Source organism: Rhinolophus sinicus, chromosome 1, assembly GCF_057876585.1.
Source record: "Rhinolophus sinicus isolate RSI-liver-muscle chromosome 1, RSI-T2T, whole genome shotgun sequence".
NCBI classification, from domain to species: Eukaryota; Metazoa; Chordata; class Mammalia; order Chiroptera; family Rhinolophidae; genus Rhinolophus; species Rhinolophus sinicus.
The window spans coordinates 43,399,357-43,420,871 of NC_142501.1; the positions used below are offsets into that span (position 1 = coordinate 43,399,357).

A 21,515-nucleotide genomic window follows, 5' to 3' on the forward strand; every position below is an offset into this window, starting at 1 on the left:
ATGCTTTATCATAAATTTTCAAGTTAACTTTCCAGTTTTGTTTCCTGTTGGTCAAGTTTAAGCCTCCTGTGACCTTTCTTTTTGAGTGAGCAGTGGACACTATCTGAAATGTTAGGACTTGGTACCATGAAGGACGGATTGGCTGGAAAGCTTTTAATTGGCCTGCACTGCCTTGTTTAAATAGCCAAACACCTGCTAGGCAAGCCCTGCACATGTGAGTGGCTATATGTTCCTTCCTTTAGGATTTGCAAGGCTGGAGCACAAAGACAGCGATTGTTACCCAATAAGCAGTAGTCACACACTTCTACCAATCGCCTTAGGAGGGCTGGTTACCATGGAATCCACCATCTGTTCACTCCCCGCCGGAATGTGATTATCCTTGCTGGGCTGGGAACTGGGGGAAGCCGGGGAGCATGTGCTGTGTGAAAAGATCTGCAATGGACTGGGTTAATGGGAGGCTAGATTTGGCTCACTGGAAGAACAAATGAAGGGAGTTTGACTGCTACCTTTTGTGACTTCTAACCAAGAGAAATAAATTCAGTTTTTATAAGGTAAGTAACCCTGGTACTATGTATCCAGTTTGTACTATGTTTGCTGTGGGGCATTATCTCCATGTGGTTGAAGGAAAGGGAACTATAAGCTCTTCTAGAAGAAATCTCCAGCATTACACACTCCTGTCGTATTGATTTTAAGCTGCTCTGTGATGCCCGTTCAATTACATGTTAATGTTGCAAAAATGAAAGAATTATTCTTTACTCTTTAAAGAAAGATTTTGTGCCTGTGAAATTGTTTTATGACCCCTGAAAGTGGCAAAAAGACAATCATTTGTAATGGTTTCTCAGAGTGTATTATACCGATATTCTTTTTGAAATACGCCTTTGGCCACGTGTTCAGTGTCTGTTCTTCAAATAAGAAAATGTCTCAGGTCAGGGACATTTGTAGGTTATGATTTAATTAATGATTTTTCTGGCCCACATGACTGACTTGCCTTCACTAGCTCAGGTTTTGAAATACGTTTATGCAGTTTTATTTTGCAATGCTTTTACACAAGTTTCAAGGGCCTGAGCATGTGGAAACAATGTGACAGTGCTTTAAGGGCGGACATGCAGGCACGCTGATAAAGGAAGGGGCAAAGCTAGGAAGATCTGCTTCTATTTCAAGGGCTTCCTTTGTTTTCCTGTTTCAACAGCCCCTTAAAATGTGTGGTACATATTGTAAGCAGTAGAAGGAGATTTTGGTGCTAACAAATGGATGACTGACATTTTTCTGTGTGGTTAAGAGGTTGGTAGCTCAAACAAGGGACTTCTATGTCCTTTGTAAAGCAGCATTGTATCCCCTTCCCCAAAACTGTGCCCTAAAATATAAAAGTGAAAAACAAAAAGAGTGCTGTCTATACTCTGGATACTTCTTTTGTGTAAGTTTTTCTACAATTTAAACCGCCAGGGCTCTGTGAGTCTAGCTGGGTCTGCCATTTTTATTTGCTATAGGAAGGATTGCAAGGACAGGCTTTGCTTATGCAGCTTTAGTCTTTCTAATTATGCTGTTCAGCTGTCATCTTGGACATTCCTGCCAGTGTCTGCTCGGAGAGCCAGAAAAGGTCATTGCTAATAGACTGTTTAATTTTCTTTTTTTCATGATAATATAAAATTAGATTAACCTTGTGTTGGTCAAGGACTCATGTTCTTACATCGAGAACAGGTTTTTAGGACGGACTTACCAGTTGTGGGTTCTTGATATTAATTGTAGTTGACTTTAAAATTCTTACCTTTTGCACTTACTGGTCTTTATACCTTAATATTAGTATTTAAAAATTTTTTATATGCAACATGACATTAGGTATATACTATCTTTAGAAAGCATATTTTTCAATAATAATAGGTGTGTGTCTGCCTGAAATTTTCCTTAGCAGCATTTGCAAACATTTGTAGGCTAATCTTGTAGTATCGGGATAACATTTTTATCCATAAAAGTCAATCGTTCATAAGCAATGTAAGTTTTGGAAGCAAATGAGAGTGTGTGAAAGCAAACCTGAAAAAGCCTGAGAGTGAATGGGTGTGAAGTGTATGAGCATCTGTGTGCCTGGCATTCTGTCACCTTAGCAGTTGCACTGGGCAGGATACATCTATACATTTCTCTAGTGTTTGTGAATTTCTTTACCTTTTTTTTTTTTATTGTTACTGAGTCAAAGTTATGACTGTGTGCTTTTAAGTGGGTGTTGATGTCGGAATTTATCCCAGCGTTTTATGGGTATTGGCAGCACATAGTCATTCATTTTCACTTTTAAGCATATTTCTTAGTTTGTTCCTGGACTAAGTTTTCCAAGTAATTACATAATAAAGCCAGAAGATTTTCAAAGTACGTTGAAAACACTTTATTCCACCAGCCACTGACAAGAAGCTTAGGGTTACCCTTTCTGAAATTGCTGAAGAGGAGTGGGCAGCAGAGACGGTCCCTGGAGCACCTGCAGTGCCAAGCAGTGTACCTGAGGGTGAGGGGTGCATGGTCAGGGGATGTGTCGTTCACTTGAAGAGCTGTGGTTTGGGGGCCTGGGGTTTCTTACTGCCCATGGTGAGGTGTTCGCTTCTATTCACAAACACTGTCCGTGGTCAGACCCACCACCATGTCCAGCGTCTTGTGGTAACGAGTTTAGAACATCCTGAATTCTCAGGCTGCTATGAAGCATTGCCTTCTGGTTCTCAGTGGTCTTGTCTGTGAGGCGGGGCAAAGAGACTCTATGTCAGTGAGTTCTTGTCACTTTTCAGACTTTTGGATGGCATGATGCTTTTCAATCCTTCAATACAACTTGAAGATTTTACTAAATGGCAAGTTTATATTTATGTTTGTAAATATGTAAAGCTCCCCTTATTGAGAGTTATTTCTTACGAAGTGTTATATGGATGAACAAAACAGAAGCTCTGAAGAAAGTGCTGGGAGTGATTCAAATCCCTAACAGTCTGAGTAGATAGCAAATCCACCCACCACTAGTTCAGCACAAGTAGTCAAGTCTTTTCTGCTTCTTCCCTTTGACACATGCTGGAATGCTGCCTGACTTGACTGATAATTGGACAAGTAGGCTACAGGGCTAATAAATAGCTATTAAATTCTTAACATTTTTCTTCCTATATTTTATTGCATTCTGTCTAACCTCTAAATTGAGTCTTTCTGTCTATTTGCTTTTGGGGTACAGATTTATAATCCATTTTTTGAAGTTAGCTACTTTTGGTCATTGTGATCCATTTGGCCCATGACCTGTCTGAGCTGTCAGGATCATCTTGTTTTAACTCATTTTACAGAGAAGAATCTGTAGCCCATAAAGATTAAGCAACTTGCCCAGGGTCACAAAACTTGAGTTGCAGAAACAGCTAATGTTGAGTGTTGTGTGTTAAATGCAAAGACATGGGGTAAGTTCTGCTGACGTCCTGCATTGTTACTCTTCTGAGGAGCAGAACATTAAGTGTCACCTTGAAGTCTCACAGATGGGATTTTCGGGGATCTGAAGTGAAGGAGAACCTGCGGCTGCCGTCATTGCTGATGCTGTGTTCACATGTCTCCGGTGTTCAAGCTGTTTACAGTGTACATGACTTTTAAAAATAGATGTCCTGAAAATTGCCCCCTTTTGCCCTCTCCCACAATTCCATATTGCCATGGTTTCAAGAAATGCTTAGAATGAGTTCATTTTGTGTATTAGTTAAAATACAGAACTACAGGATGTGACGGCTATAAAGCATGCATGTGAACGATGCACTCACCCAAAAGCTGTGGCTCAGAGGTGGTCACTGCATTTGGCAGGATTTCTCTCTATATGAGTGTTCCATATATTTGACTATCAGCAGCTGTTTCTTCTGAGATACTTTCTCTTTTTCTGTTTTTACAACTGCTCCTATGTTTCCCTGTAAAATAAAAAGGCAAACGTTCTATAAAGTGCCAATGAATGGATCTGTGTAGGCAGCAGCACATCCTTGGCACCGTTTCGTGCAGTGCCCTCATTCCTTTCTCAGTTGCCACCACCTAAAGCCCAGGCATGGCTTGATGGAGTTGCAGAAGGGTGTCCAGCAATATCTCATTCTTGGAAAAGTTCCCTGTTTTACCAATAGCTCCCACTCGGTGGGGCTGATTGTTCTTTGGTAACAAATGTGTGGAGTTACTGACTTCCCCTGTAGTCAGTTGTTTCCTTCTTTTCTTCCTTGTCTGCTTAAATCCTGTGTTTTTAAAATTTTTTTACCAGTTTCCTGGCCCATAATTCAGATTAATGAAATCACCAGACAAGATGTATCTCCATAAGGAAAACAGATGGCATCTATTAGACTTTTTAGATCCCTATTATATGTACATTGCTAGATGTTTATTTTCACATATATTAAAGCTCTGTCAGGATCCTCTCATTTTAATTTTCTGATTTTACAGAGAAGAATCTGAAGCCCATAAGAATTAAGCAACTTGTTCAGGGTCACAAAACTTGAGTTGCAGAAACAGCTAATGCTGAGTATTGCATGTTAAATGCACAGATATGGGGTTAAGGTTTTCGGACTTCCTGCGCTGTTACCCTTCTGAGGAATAGAACATTGGGTGTCACCCTAAAATCTCACAGATGTGCTTTGCAGTATGCCCAGAGCAAGAACAGGTTTGAAGGATATTTCCTCAATAACCAAGGTTCTAAGAAACAGACCTATTTCTCATTATAAATGCCTACAGTTTTAAAAAAGTATAAGGGCCAAACCAACTAGATATTTGTGCCTTTTAGTTTGCATGTTCCCTCCTTTATATCCATGTCTATGGAAGTAAAATGGTGATCATAATGTTGATTGGTGACTATGGAGCCCAGAGCAGGTGGGGCAGAGCAGTAGGAAGGACAGCCTGAAGGGCAAATGTAATTCTACTCTAGGGCACACTTGTCACCTGGACAGTACATTCCTGTTGTGGGTTAATAATGCACCCTCTTCTGTGGACATTACTGGAGACATACAATCTGTGTTTGCTTACCCGGCCCTGCTTTCCTCTGCTCCCCTCACCCCACCCACCTGTTCCAACTTGGGAGCACCTGCGACTTTGTTACTATTATCAGTGTTAATCCTGCATTCATTCATCGAATATTTATTGAACATTTACTCTGCTGGGCAGTGTTGTTGGTGAGGAGGCTGGGGCCCAGAACACAGTAGGCAAGGACCTTCGTGAAACTTACATACTGAAGGGCGGAGACACAGTGCACAAATACGTGAACAGTGTCATTTCAAACGGTGACAAGTATGTGAAGACAAAATATGATGTGTTAAAGAGGGATTTTAGGGCAGCCAACTTTAGATTGGGTCATCAGGAAATGCTTTTCTATGGAGGCCTCATATAAGCTGAGACACAAATGATAAGAATCCAGGTGATCCAGTTGGAGTGTGTTGTCCCTACTTTATTTAGTGGAAGTTGAGGAAAGCCTGTCATCAGGATCATTCCTCGTTCAATTAGTGCTGCAAAACCACATTACACGTTGCCTTTGCTTTTCTTTCAGGACTTAATACTGAATACATATTCTTTGTCAAAATCAGAGTTTGGTGGGTAGCATGGGGAGGCATTTCTGTACAGTGAGTCGGAGCACAAGCAGACCTAGATGGCGCCCCATCTCACTGGCTCCCTGGAGGTGTCTAGGACAGTTACTTTACCTCTCTAACCCCATTTCCCTGCTTATGAGAACTTATCATTGGTATTAAAGGAAGTAATATATTCAAAAACCCATTTAGTGCTAAACGTGATAATCGTGATGTTCTCTATGGTGCATCAGTAATAATCCTATGAATGTTAAAGTGTTTGCTTCTGTAGCAGTGAAAGTCTGGAGTACTGTTAGCCTTTTCTCTATAGGATAAATGTTGCTTAGATCTCTCCCATTCACTCTCTCATCCCTTACACTCGTTCATTCACCCCTCACACTCATTTATTCAACAAACTTTTAAAAAATTTATTGAGGTATGAGTGACATACAGAAAGCTGCACATATTTAATGTATTGCATACAACTTGATGAATTTTGGAGATAAATATACACTCACAAAACCATCACCACAATCTGCGCCTTAAACATATTCATCATCTCCAAAAGAACAAATGTTTACACATGTCTGCCCGCCCTTGCTAGATTCTAAATGAAGAACGTGGTCTGTGCTCATGGTGCTCAGGTAACGACCTGTTAACCAGTCAGTTGCGTCCGTGTGATTGGTGTCACTGTGGAGGAGAGGTGCAGGGGCCAGAGGAGCAGGGAATGGACTGTCCAGGTGAGGTGGGCTGGGAATTCCGGTCTAATTTTTGCTTTCTGCAGCTAAAGCAGGAAGGCATGGTGGGCCTGGGAAGTGCCAGTAGCTGGGTACAGAACTTGAGCTAACTAAGGTGGGGCGGGATTTGAGAATGGAGAGCTTGGCTTGCAAAGATACTTTTACTGTGTCCTGTAATGAATAAGAAATCTTCGAACAACTGTAAACATTGAAGGAGTAGATCTTCTGTTTCGTAGTCTAAACGATAACTGACAGTTTAACTGGTAGAAACTTTGGAGGGAACAATGTTCAAGGCAGGGTGAATTCTTTTTCATCTTCATCGTCTATCATCACCACCACAATATAGTTAAGTCATAGCTTCTTCTTGTTATTTAGATTCTAAACTCAGCACTTAAAATAAAACTTGCATAGAGTCAAAAAAGTCCTTGAGAAATCCTTAGGAAGGCATAGCTTTGGAGATCAACTCTCTCGTTAAGTCCAACCCAGTGTGCGTTTTTTTTCCAGGGTTAGAAGAGATTGCTGATTCTTTGCTTGGGCATGAGATGCAGTAATCCCTTTGCTTGCGTTTAGGGGCCATGCTGTACGAAATATGAGGGAACAGAAGGTTCATGAGCTCTGTCTTAACTCCTACAGGGCACATGAGCGTTGGGGTCATGTTGCCTGAACAACTTAAACTATTGCACCTGTGTTTGTGAGCGCTCTTGGACAGCTGTTTTCTATATCTGCAAAACATAGTTCAACTCGAGCAAGTTTAAATGCACTTATACTACAACTACTGTAATTGCAATATGAACTTTTAGTATTTTTTTATGTTAGACAATGCAAAGTACATTCATCATCTCATTTAATTTTTAACAAATATTTCAGGTAAGTGGAATTTATCCTCACTGAGTAAATGAAGCTCTTGCTATGGGATACATACTATTTTCAAGTTTACTCATAATTAAATGATGAACTGGAATTAAAACTCTGATCCATTCTGGCTTGAATCTTATATTCTTAGTTTTTATGAGTATGCTCAGTTTTCTTTAATTAGAAACCATTGCAAAAAAGAAAAAAAAAAAAAAAAATATATATATATATATATATATATACACATATACATACATATATGTACATATATATATATATATATTTGTATATATATAACTTAAATATTGCTGTAGCAGGGGCATATAGAAATGATAAAATTCCAAAGAGACGAGAGAAAACTGACTTACTGTCTTTAAGAAGCCTTTATTTAGGTAGTTAGTAATTATCAAAAAATATGAACAGATATTTTAAAAAGGGAGAAACACAAATGACTAATACATGAGAAAAAAGTTTCATATAACTGGCAATCAGAGAAATATTGAAGTAAATATTATTACGTTGGCAAAAATTTCCTGACTTGTTATATTTTGGATTGGCACCCTTATATACTTCAAATGACAATGTAACTTGATGACAGTGTAAATTAATACAACTTTTGAGGAAACAATTTGATGATATGTGTTATCTTAGAGAACATTTTGTTGCAGGGAATCAAAGAATCCCACTATAACATAGAGAAAAGAGGGATGTATAGAAACAATAAAAACTTATCTCCTAGAGCCACGGACAGTAAGTTCATCTAACCTCACAGGAGCTTGGAACCAAGACAGTTATGTTCCCTTTCCCTCAGACTGGCGTGTTCTGCATCTCTGTGTGGATGGCACATTGCCACCCCAAATCTCAATTACACCACTTCCTAGTCCCAATGCTGAGTAGAAAAACACACACGTTCCAACTACTGATGCCCTGGAGAGAGACTCTGGTGAGCTAAGATTTGGTCAGCATTTACCCTTAGTCCCATCAGATGTTGCCACAGAATACAGAAGTCACTTGACTTAACTACCTACTCAGAATGCCCTGTGAAGCAAGAACTCTTTGAAAGGAAAACAGCTCAACACAAGCAAACAGAAGAACATACCTGAGATATGTATCAATGGCACTAAAAATGTCCATATCCTTGATCCCACAGTCCCAATTTTAGAAATCTACCAGTAGTAAGTTACTGAGTGATCCAGTGAATGATTTCTCACATCATATCACATTAGGTGCTCCAGAGGGAATGGGAAGAAATGAAAACCACTAACATGTTCAACAATAGGGAAATAGCTGGGTGAATTATGATCTATTCATGAGAAGCATTTGTGAATGTTGAGGCAAGAAGTGCCTATATGATGTTGGGTTGTTTATTTTTATGACAGAGAAAAATTTCAGTGTTAATTGGACTCCTTCAAGATACTGCTCAGCTACCAATCTTTCCAGTAAAGCTTTTATCCCAACAGCATTACTTTAGCATGCTGTGATTTTATCTGTCATCAACATATTTTGCAATAGGCTGTTATCTTGTCTCTCTCCCCAACTAGATTGAGTTATTGGGGCTAGGAACTATTTTACCCATTTGTTTTATTAGTTTCAGGTGTACAAAACAACATAGTAATTAGAGAATTATATACCTCGCAAAGTAATAACCACAGTAAGTCTATTATCCATCTGACACTATACTCAGTTATTAGAATATTATTGACTATATTCCCTGTGCTGTACTATATATCTCTGTGACTATTTTTTTTAAATGATAGTTGACATTCAGTATTATTTTATGTTAGTTTCCGGTTTACAGTGTAGTGGTTAGACATTTATATAATATATGAAGTGATCCCCCCAATAAGTCTGGTACCCAACACTCACTATACGTAGGTTTTACAATATTATTGACTACATTCCCCATACTGTATTTCACATCCCTGTGATTATTTTGTAACTACCAATTTGTATTTCTTAATCCCTTCACCTTTTCACCCATCTACCAAATTCCCATCTCCTCTTGTAACCATCAGTTTGTTCTCTGTATGTGTGAGTCTGTTTTGTTTGTTCATTTATTTTGTTATTTAATTCCACATATAAGTGAGATCTTACGGTATTTGTCTTTCTCAGTCTGACTTATTTCACTTAACATAATACACTATAGGTCCATCTATGTTGTCGCAAATGGTAAGATTTCATTCTGTTTTATGGTGGAGTAATATTCCATTTGTGTGTATATATACATATATATACATATATATATATATATATATATATATATATATATATATATATATATATATCACATCTTTATCCAGTCATCTATTGATGGAGATTTTGGTTGTTTCTGTATCTTGGCTATTGTAAATAGGGCCACACTAAACATAGAAATCAAATTAGTGTTTTGGATTTCTCTGGATAAATACCCAGGAGTAAAATTGCTGGGTCATAAGGGTAGGTCTATTTTTAATTTTTTGAGGAAACTCCATACTATTTTCTATAGTGGTTGCACCAATTTGCAATCCCACGAACAGTGCTCAAGAGTTCCAGTTCCTTTTTCTCCACATTCTTGCCAACACTTGTTTGTTGATTTTTTTTGATGATGGCCATTCTGACAATTGTGAGATGATATCTCAGTGTAGTTTTTATCTGCATTTCTCTGATGATTAGTGATTTTGAACATTTTTTCATACGTCTATTGGCCATTTGTATGTCCTCTTTGGAGAAATGCCTACCTAGGTCTTCTGCCCATTTTTTACTTGGATTGTTTATTATTATTATTTTTATGGTGTTGCATTGTATGAATTTTTTAATAGATTTTGTATATTAACCCTTTATCAGATGTATCATTGGCAAATATCTTCAATATTCAGTAGGATTGGTTTTGTTGATGGTTTCCATTGCTGTGCAAAAACTTTTTAGTTCACTGCAGTCCCATTTGTTTATTTTTTCTTTTGTTTCCCTTGCCCAAAGAGATATATATCAGTAAATATATTACTAAGGGTAATGTGTGAGAGTTTACTGCCTGTTTTCTTCTAGGAGTTTTATGGTTTCAGGTTTTACACTTAAATCTTTCATCCATTTTGAATTTATTCTTGTATATGGAGTAAGAAGGGGGTCCAGTTTCATTTTTTGCATGTGTCTGTCCAGTTTTCCCTGAACAATTTATTGACTAGACTGTCTTTACTCCAGTGCATATACTAGTTGCTTTCTTTGTCATAGATTAAATGATCATATAAGCATGGATTTATTTCTGGGCTCTCTGTTCTGTTCCATTGATCTATGTGTCTTGTTTTTATGCACATGCCATGCTGTTTTGATTACTATAGCTTTGTAGTATAGTTTGATATCAGGTAGCAGGATACCTCCAGCTTTGTTCTTTCTCAGAATTGTGTTGGCTATTCGGCATCTTTTATGGTTCCAGATAAATTTTAGGATTATTCTAGTTCTGTGAAAAATGCCATTGGTATTTTGATAAGGATTGCATTGAATCTATGGATTGCTTTGGGTAGTATGGACATTTTAGTTATATTAATTCTTCCTATCCACGAGCATGGTATATGCTGCCATTAAATTATCTCTTCAATGTCTTATAATTTTCTGAGTGCGGGTCTTTTACTTCCTTCGTTAAATTTATTCCTAGGTGTTTTTTTATTTTGTTTTGTTTTGTTTTGTTTTGTTTTTTTGATGAAATTGTATATGGGATTGATTTCTTAATTTCTCTGAGTTCATTATTGGTGTATATTTAAAAATGTAACCGATTTCTGAATATTAATTTTGATTCCTGATCACTAAATTTATCAATTCTAATAGATTTTTGGTGGACTCTCTGGGATTCTCTGTATTATATAGTATCGTGTCATCTGCAAATAATGACACTTTTACTTCTTCCTTTCCAATTTGGATGCCTTTCATTTCTTTTTCTTGTGTGATTGCTGTGGCTTGGGCTCCCATTACTCTGTTGAATAAAAGTGGTGAAAGTGGACATCCTTGTCTTGTTCTTGATCTTAAGGGGAATGCTTTTAGCTTTTCCCCTTGACCATGATATTAGCTGTGGGTCTACCATATATGGCCTTTATTATGTTGAGATATGTTCCCTCTATCTCTACTTTGCTGAGTACTTTTATCCTAAATGTATGCTAGATTTTGTCAAGTGCTTTTTTATATCTATTGATATAATCATATGATTTTTATTTTTTCAATTTGTTTATGTGGTGTATCACATTGATTAATTTGCAGATATTGAGCTAACCTTGCGTACCAGGAACAAATCCCACTTGATCGTGGTGTATGATCTTTTTAATGTATTGCTGAATTCTGTTTGATAATATTTTGTTGAGGTTTTTTTGCATCTATGAGTATGTTCATCAGGAATACCGGTCTATAATTTTTTCTTTCTTTCTTTCTTTCTTTCTTTCTTTCTTTCTTTCTTTCTTTCTTTCTTTCTTTCTTTCTTTCTTTCTTTCTTTCTTTTTCTTTCTTCTTTCTCTCTCTCTCTCTATCCCTCCCTCCCTCCCTCCCTCCCTCCCTCCCTCCCTCCCTCCCTTCCTTTCTTTCTTGCTTTTTTCTTTCTTTCTTTCTATAATGTCAGTATCTGGTTTTGGAATTAGGGTAATGGTGGCCTCATAGAATGAGCTTGGGAGCCTTCCTTCCTCTTGAATTTTTTGGAATAGTTTGAGAAGAATAAGTGTTAATTCTTTTTTGAATGTTTGGTAAAATTCACCTGTGAAGCTATCTAGTCCAGGACTTTTGTTGTTGGGGGCTTATTGATTATTGATTCGATTTCATTAGTTGTAATTGGTCAGCTCAGATTTTCTGTTACTTCTTGATTCAGCCCTGGAAGATTATATGCTTCTAGGAATTTATCCATTTCTTTCAGAGTGCCCAAATTGTTAGCGTATAATTGATCATAGTATTTTCTTAAATTTTTTTATATTTCTGTGTGTCAGTTGTGACTCCTCTTTTATTTCTAATTTTATTTATTTGGGTCCTCTCTTTGTTTCTTTATGAGTCAGGTTAAAGGTTTATCAATTTTATTTATCTTTTCAAAAACCAGTTCTATGTGCCCTTGATGTTGTATTTTTTTCTTTTCTTTTTTTTTTTTTAGCTTCTGTTTCATTTATTTCCACTCTGATCTTTATTATTTCCTTTTTCCTTTGCACTGTAGGCTTTGTTTGCTGTTCTTTTTCTAGCTCCCTTAGGTGTCAAGTTAGATTGTTTATTTGAGATGTTTCTTGTTTCTTGATGTAGGCCTGCATTGCTCTGAATTTCTCTCTTAGGAATGTTTTCATTGTGTTCCATATATTTGGGGCCATAGCATTTTCATTTTCATTTGTCTCAAGGTATATTTTGACCTCTTCCTTGATCTTATCATTAACTCATTCATTGTTTAGTAGTATGTTATTTAGCCTACATATGTTTATATGTTTTTCAGTTTTCTTCTTGTAATTGATTCCTAGTTTCATTCCATTGTGATCAGAGAGGATGCTTCATATGATTTCAATCTTCTTAAATTTATTGAGACTTGTTTTGTGGTCTAACATGTGGTCTACCTTGGAAAATGTTCCATGTGCACTTGAAAAGAATGTTCATTCTGCTGCTTTGGGGTGAAATGCTCTAAAAATATCAATTAAATCCATTTGGTCTAGTGAGTCATTTAAGGCACTGTTTTCTTGTTGATTTTCTGTCTGGAAGATCTGTCCATTGGTGTCAGTGAGGTGTTAAAGTCCCCTACTATGATTGTGTTACTGGTGATCTCTGCTTTTATGTCAGTCAATATGTTTTATATATTTATTTAGGTGCTCCTATGTTGGGTGCATAGATGTTTACTAGGGTTATGTCCTCTGTCGGATTGATCTTTTTATAATTATGTAATGTCCTTTTTTGTCTCATTATAGTTTTTGTTTTAAAGTCTATTTTGCCTGATATAAGTATTGCTATTGCAGCTTTTTTCTCATTTCCATTTGCATGAAATATCTTTTTCCATCCCTGTACTTTCAGTCTATGTGTGTCTTTCAATCTGAAGTAGGTTTCTTGTAGACAACATATGTATGGGTCTTGTTTTCTTATTCCACTACCCCCTATATCTTTTGATTGGAGCACTTAATCCATTTATGTTTAAAGTGATTTTTTTCTTTCATGAATTTTTTTTTAAAGATTTTGTTTTATTGGGAAAGGGGAACAGGACTTTATTGGGGAACAGTATGTATTTCCAGGGCTTATTTTTATTGGGGAACAGTAGTGTGTTTTTCCCAGGACTCATCAGCTCCACCCAAGTCAAGTTGTTGTCCTTTCAATCTTAGTTGTGGTGGGCACAGCTCAGCTCCAGGTCCAGTCACCATTGTTAGTTGCAGGGGGTGCAGCTCACCTTCCCTTGTGGGAGTAGATTCGGCAACCTTGTGGTTGAGAGCACGCATTCCAACCAACTGAGCCATCTGGCCACCCAGGAGCTCAGTGGCAGCTCGTTGACTTCATTCTAGTTGTGTAGGGCGCAGCTTGCTGACCCATATGGGAATTGAACCTGCAGCCCTGTTGCCCAGAGCTCACGCTCTAACCATCTGAGCCACCCATCTGCCCCTAAAGTGATTATTGATAGGTACATAGTTATTGCCATTTTATTCATATTTTTTATCTATTTTTTTGTTTTCCCCTTTCTTCTTCTTAAAGAAGTCACTTTAACATTTTTTGTAATACTCTCTTGGTGGTAATGAATTTCTTTAGCTTTTTTTGGTTTTGTTTTGGGAAGTGCTTTATCTCTCCTTCAATTTTAAATGATAGCCATGCTGGGTATAGTTGTCTTGGTTGTAGGTCTTTGCTTTTCATCTCTTTGAATATTTCATGTCAGTCCCTTCTGGCCTGCAAAGTTTCTTTTGAGAAATCAGCTGACAATCTTCAGGAGCTCCCTTGTAGGTAACTGACTGGTTTTTTTCTTGCTGCGTTTAAGATTCTCTCTTTATCTTTAACCTTTGGCATTTTAATTATGATGTATCTTGGTGTGGGCCTGTTTGGGTTCATCTTGTTTATAAATCAGTGTGCTTCTTGGATTCTATATCTATTTCCTTCCTCAGGTTAGGGAAATTTTCAGTCATTATTTTTTGAAATAGGTTTTCGGTTCCTTGCTCTCTCTCTCCTCCTTCTGGTACCACTATGATGCAAATGCTGGTACACGTCATGTTGTCCCAGAAATGTCTTAAACTATCCTCGTTTTTTGGATTCTTTTTTCTTTTTTTATTCTGATTGGGTGTTTTATGCTACCTTGTCTTCTAAATCACTGATTTGATCTTCTGTTTCATCTAATCTGCTGTTGATTCCTTCTAGTGTGTATTTTTTCACTATTGTATTTTTTATTCCTGACTGGTTGTTTTTAATGGTTTCTATGTCCTTCTTTATGTTTACTGTCTCTTGATTGAAGTTCTCACTAAGTTCCTTAAGCATTCTTATAACCAGTGTTTTAAACCGTCTGTGGTAGGTTGGTTACCTCTGTTTCATTTAGTTCTTTTTCTGGAGTTTTCTCCTGTTTTTTCAATTTGAGACATATTTATTTGTTTCCTCCTTCTGGTTACCTCTCTTTTCTATGTATTAAGTAGATTTTTTTTTTCTATGTATTAAGTAGATTTTTTCTATGTATTAAGTAGATTTTTTATGTCTCTCAGTTTTTGATGGATGGCCTTATGTAGTAGGTGTCCCATGTTTGGTCCAATGGTGCAGTCTCCCTGGTCACCTGTGCATGTGTTCCTGGAATGTCCCTTGTGAGTGTTGTGTGTATTCTCCTGTTGTAGTTGAGTCTTAATTGCTTTTGGTTGATCAGTAGGTGTGACTGACTCCCAGGCTGATTGACTATAAGTACTGCCTATGCCCACACTGTATGCACTGCTGTGTGGGGGCTGCTCCTTCAGAGGGGGATTTGCCCAAGTGGGTTCTTGTGCCTCTTGAGACCCCCCCCTTTGGGTGTGCCTCTTGTGGGGCTAATCGAGTAGTGCTCTGGTGTGGTCTAAGGCTAGGCTCTCGGTATGTTTTTTCTGGTGCCGCCTCCTCATAGAAGCTCCCAGGCTGGCCAGTTTCAGGCTTGCCTGTGACTGGCCTGGGGCTACCTGGTAGTAGCTACAAAGCTATGTGCAATTGGTTGTTGCCTGTATTGGACCTGGAGACTTGTGGAGGTGGCCTCACTGTGAACCAAGGCCAACTACCACTAGCAGTGGGCCTGGGGCAGCTTAGCAAAATGCCCAGTGTTGCCCTAGGCCTATTGCCACCTGTCAGCTGCCCATGAGACTCAGCTGCTGAAAGAGCCTTCTTAGGTTCTCTGACCAGGCTATTTGACCCGGTTTTGACAGTGCCCCCAGCAATGCCACCAGAGTTGGGTGTGGTGGGTTCCCAGGGAGTCACAGGATGTGGCCAGTGGTTTTCACAAAGTTAATGTAGATTTAATCCTTGTACCAGTGCTAAACCTGTGTCCATTCCACAAAACACCCTGAGAAAACCACGGCCAGCCACCACTCTGCTTGGGTCTGCAGATTTCCAAGAGCTGCCCAAGAAAGGCTGAAGCACGAGCTGGGTCTGACCATCCACCACCAAGTTTCCCAGGCCTCTGTGGGCCGTCCACTGCTGTACAGCTTCCAGCAGCTTGTTGGGGGGGCCAGACTCCCAGGTGCCAAGAGTGCCCCCATCAATGCCCAGCTAGCTGGGAGCTGCAGGGCCCCAGGGAGTCTCCAAGGTGGTGTGCCCACACACAGATTTTACCAGACCAATGGGGTCTCAGATTTGGCCCTTTGGGGCGGGTTTAACACAGAAAAGAAGGCCCCCTCCTACAGGTTACACATGAGGCAGGCTCAACACACAGATAATGGTGGCTGTCCCTCTAGCCCTCACTGTGAATCCACACAACTCAGACATTCCCTGAATGTCTCTGGCACCTCTTGACGTCTTCAAAGTGTTTAAGAATCACCGAGGAATATGAAGGGTGTCACCAACAATAGAGATACCAAATTAAAGGCAACGGTAATATTTTTGAAAGAAACCAAAGTCCCATTTTTATACATATTTGTTCTGGTGTAAAAAGTCTGCTTTCCTGCCTTTCCCTACTGTTTTTGCCAGACTATACTGATATTCTGCTTTCCATACATGGTACAACATCAACAGCTGCATTTATTCCTGAATTAAATAATTATTAACTTCCTACCTCCATTTTAACAGAAGGGATAAAGGAAAGGTAGACAGAAATTATTTTTGTAGGTATATATGCGTGCTTGTGTCTTTCAAATATGAAAATGACCATGGATGGGTGAAGACCAAAATCCCATAGAGGACCATAGCATGTATAATATAGTAGCCCCTCCCTTATCATGGGGAAGGTGATGCCTGAAACCACAGATAGTATCGAACCCTATACCAGGGCTGCCAAAAAAATGTATATAAGTGGGTACTTTGGTCAGCGTTGCTCAAACAGTAGTTTGCCCTAATCAGAAGTGTCTGGATGCTGATGGTAACCACTTTGAGCACCTCTTGTAATTGCAGAAGTCAAACATGACTTGTATTCATATTTAGTTAGCAGTATATGTTGAATATTAAAATTTTAATAGCTTTTTCCTTTCTTAAAATGTGTATATATATTTTTGGCACCCTCTTTATATACTACTTGTATGTTTTTCCTATACATACGAGGTCAGACAATTAAGTTCGCAAACTCATCCTAGAAAAAGTGCTACATGCCTCATTGCTGACTATCACTATGGTCACCTTCGAAGTACTCCCCTTGGGAAGCTATGTACTGACACCGGTGCCTAGTCCATCCTTCAAAGCAATTTTGGAAATCTTTTTCTGGGATGGCCATCAGAGCTGTCGTCGTATTCCCCTTGATGTCCTGAATGTCATCAAAATGTCTTCCTTTCAACATTTCCTTTATCTTCGGGTAATGAAAGAAGTCATTGGGGCCAGATCAGGTGAGAAGTGATGGTGTTCCAATATAGTTATTCGTTTACCAGATAAAAACTCCCTCACAGACAGGGCCATATGAGCTGGTGTATTGTGATGCAAGAGCCATGAATTATTGGCAAAAAGTTCAGGTCGTCTAACTTTTTCATGTAGCTTTTCCAGCACTTCCAAATGGTAAACTTGGTGAATTGTTTGTCCAGTTGATGCAAATTCATAATGAATAATTCCTCTGATATCAAAAAAGATTAGCAATATCGTTGCAACAAGTTCGCAAATCTAATTGTCAGACCTTGTATATATGTATGATAAAATTTAATATATAAATTAGACACGGTAAGAGATTAACAATAAGTATAATGAAATAAAACAGTTTTAACAATATAATGTAATGTAAGTTATGTGAATGGCTTTGGAGCCAGTATAAAGTAAAATACGGGTTACTTGAACATAAGCACTGTGATACTGCAACAGTGGACCTGATAGAGAAGAAGGTTACTAAGTGACTAAGGAATGGGTAGTGTCTACAATGTGGAAATGCTGCACAAAAGGATGGTAGCCACTTTGAGCACCTCTTGTAATTGCAGAAATCAAACATGACTTGTATTCATATTTAGTTAGCAGTATATGATTCACTTCCTGGGCAGGATGAAGCAGGACAGTGTGAGATTTCATCACAATACTCAAAATAGCACATAATTTAACTTAAGGATTATTTATTTCTGGAATTTCCATGTAGTATTTTTGGACCATGGTTGACTCCAGATAACCAAAACCATGGGAAGCAAAACCATGGATAAGGGGGAGGGTGGACTACTGTACCACTCTTAAAGGGGCAGTCAAATAAATTTTCAAAAGTAAGGGTAATCGAGGCAGCCGGATGGCTCAGTTGGTTGGAGTGCGAGTTCTGAACAATAGGGTTGCCAGTTTGATTCCCACATGGGCCAGTGAGCTGTGCCCTCCACAATTAGATGGAAGGACAACAACTTGGAGCTGATAGGCCCTGGAGAAGCACACTGTTCCCCAATAAAAAAAATAATAATAAAAATAAAAATATTTAAAAAAATGTAAGGGTAATCAACTGAAAAAGTCAAACCCAGTCTATAACCAGTAGCTTGATTTTAATAATCAACAGGCTATTAATCCAAAATTAGTATATGATGTAATAACTAAATTGTCAAAAGTAAAACTTAAATTATTCTCAGAAACAAGGAGGAAAATAGCAGTGTTAAGTGGGAAAAGCCCTTTGAGAAGTTATAGGAAGTGGAACTAATTTTCCTTTTTAAAGTTAGTCTCATCAGCATTTTCTATTTGCACTGAGTATGCATAGGCTTTTAAACACTACAATGGTCAATAGTAATTATAGTGAAACTGACAAAAGTTATCTATTCTAAACATTTATGCTTACATTGATGCATACTATAGACTACAAAATGTATAAACTATAAAGTGGTCTTTTAGCACAAACTTTTAATATTTAAAATAGAATGAAGTTTATTTTAGTAGAATAAAAATCTCTCATGTCAAATTCCAGGGTGGTTATTAGATGGTTTATAAATAACTAAGAGTAAAACTTCTTCTCTAGTAAAATGTCTCTGACCTATGGATATACCAGAACTTTAATTCATTACTTAAATGAAGAGAGGAATGGAAAACTTAGTGCATTGGTTTGAGATGATAATTTTATCTAAGGAATACATTATCTATGACATGTTGGAAATATTAGTGTACAATACTGTAATAGGTCTGGAAATGACCATAATTTAAATTGGGCAATTTTACGTCTAGTGTGTTTTTGGTTGAGTACTTCAAAAAACTGCCTAAATATTTAGTAGTAAACACTTTAACTCATTCAAATTACCACATATTTCTCTCTCTTTTTTTAATTTGATTGAGTAATAGTGTGTCTTTTCCAGGACCCATCAGCTCAAAAGTCAAGTCTTTGTCCCTCAATCTAGTTGTGGAGGGTGCAGCCCACCTTCCCATGCAGGAATCGAACCGGCAACCTTGTTACTAAGAGCACATGCTCCAACCAACTGAGCCATCCAGCTGCCCCTCTGACAGGTCAGTGGCAGCTCAGCTCAAGTCGTTGTCTCCAATCTAGTTGTGGAGGGTGCAGCTCACAGTGGCCAATGTGGGAATCAAACCGGCAACCTGTTGTTAAGAGCATATGCTCTAAACAACTGAGCCAATCGGCCTCCCAAATTACCACATATTTCATGGTTTCTGTGTATTTCAGACTGACCTTGTTTTAGGGAAGGGAATATAGTTATAAAAATAGTTTTGTTAAGCTGTTAAGTTGATTCTAATTTTTCCTTGTTCTAAATGACTTTACATTTATCTCTATGTGGATAGCTTTTTTTGAAGGTAGCTTGCCCAAAGAGATAGAGCTAGGTGATCTGAAGTTTTCTGGTACTTGATACTCATTGCCGTTTTGCTTCCTCAATGGCTTTTTCAACGTACTTGCCACGGGGAGTGCTTGAGATGACAGTTTCTTCAGGATTTGATTTTATAATTTAAAAGCATTTTTTCTAATCCAAGGCTAAAAAGTGATATTTTAACTGTTATCCTTTATTATGGGGATGACATTCTTTTTCAAATACTTCTTTACCAATATTATTCACAGTTACTTTTAGCTAAAAATGTAATGGCATCCTTAATTTCATGAAATTTTCTTAATTATTCTTTATCATAATTTATATCTTAGAATCAAACCATAGGATTAGGTAGTCTTCATATTGCCTGGACTTACCTTGATACTATGATTACAGTTTTGGAAGAATTCAACTTAAAATCATTCTGGAGAATTTTTTTCAGATGATTATAGTTTTTTTCATGTGGCATGTACTGTTTATGCTGCCTACTTTTTCCAGTCATCACAATTTTAACGTTGGTACAATAGCATTTATGTCAATTTTTTGACTTACCTAATTTTAGGAATAACTTGAAGATCAAAGGGTTATCAGATGAAATGGACAAGATCCCTGTGAAAAACTACGTAGGATCATAAACACTACTTACCTTGCTTGTGGAAGATGTCTTCTTCAGAGCAATAGTCCATGAAGGGTTATGTGCCCGAGGAAGTGCAAACAATGAACCATTGGAGTACAGGAAGCAGGTCCTAGAACTTGGAACCTTTTCCTTAAGGAGCTTTTAAAAAAGCACCTTAGCATTCCTATTATGTATGGACTTATTCACTTGGCATATCCAGTTACATGTGAGGAATTCTGAGGGTAGGATGGGAGCTGGCCATGGCAAGCTCACCTGTGTCCTTCTGCCCAGGGCAGTTTAGGCTTGGCTGGCTATACTGAGGGAGATTACCTGATCTTAGGTAATGCGATGCTGGGACTACTTGGACATAGTGCATAAACATCTTTTGTACCACCCAGACGTGTGTAGGTTATATGATGGTAAAGTACTTAAATGAGTTGTCACACCAAAGAATTTGTCTTTTTCTTTTAGAAAAAAACACACGAAAGTTCCCCATTCACTAACCTTTCATTTGAAGACCAGCATCTTATCAGTACATGTTTGGCAGGTTCTTACCTAGCAGATATAGTTGAAAAAATAAACACAATCTGCCCTTCTGAGGCAAAGCTGAAATTTGAATGAGTGAGAAAGTAACTGCAACCAGTGGAGGAAAAGTGCAGTCTGGACAGAGCAGTTTTGAAATGGTTGTTTGGAAATGTTTCAGTTATTGTGTAATTTTATCACCAAAATTGATATGTATATCTTTTTAAAAAAACTTATTTTTAAAAGCCTCATTTCTGTGCATACATTCAAACTTAAATAGAGATCTTTTCAGCCTTGCTTAAAAAACTTTGAAATAGTTTTAATAGGTTTCAGACCACATTTTCCAAAAAAAAAAGTAACGCCTTCCAAGACGTCAAGGCAGATGGAAATGTACTAGAAGAATTTCATGGACAACCTTTGCATAGTTGGTGGATGGGATATTGAAATGTATATCATTATTTTAGTAAGTGGAGGCAATGATGTACTTCTCAATATGACTCTTCCTCAGCAAGGGCAATCATGAAAATCACATATGGAAGTAAACTAACTGAGATCTGTTCTTTGAAATGGCTGTATCATGAAATATTCAACCAAGATTTTAAAAAGCAAAGAAGATTGAAACACATTGTTGTCTCAAACATATTTTATCTTTACCTTATCCTATTTTAAGTTCTATTTTTGTGTTTTAGATTATACAATTTAGTGCAATAATAGTTGTATTTAACGTATGTATACATGCGTACATACATACATACTTGGGACTGCGATGCCCAAATTCCATACTGAGATGGATGTGTCCTCAAAAGCTCAGAGATAATTGTTCTAGAAAGCCTTTCCTGACTCTCCTCCTTGTACCTGTAATAGTAACAGGGCCCAGCCACACATGTCAGTCACCACTTTACTTGTCTGCTCTCCCTTTGACCCCTTGGAAAGGGTCCATTTAATGAGATTGTAGTAAGTGTCTGACACAGTGTGCATGGAGACTGTAATAATG

The 21,515-nt window shown here is 37.9% G+C and overlaps 1 protein-coding gene across 4 annotated transcripts in view; it reads left to right on the top strand.

Moving 5' to 3' along the window:
* FGD4 (FYVE, RhoGEF and PH domain containing 4) overlaps positions 1-21,515 on the top strand; it is a 183,534-nt gene that overhangs the window by 79,199 nt on the left and 82,820 nt on the right. Inside the window, exon 1 of one of the 4 annotated variants that reach the window (XM_019736687.3) lies at positions 355-551. The exons of the other annotated variants lie outside the window; for them this stretch is intronic. The gene's annotated coding sequence lies outside the window, so the exon portion shown is untranslated. Of the gene's footprint in view, positions 1-354; positions 552-21,515 lie in introns of those variants that run through there. 4 annotated transcript variants of the gene reach the window in all.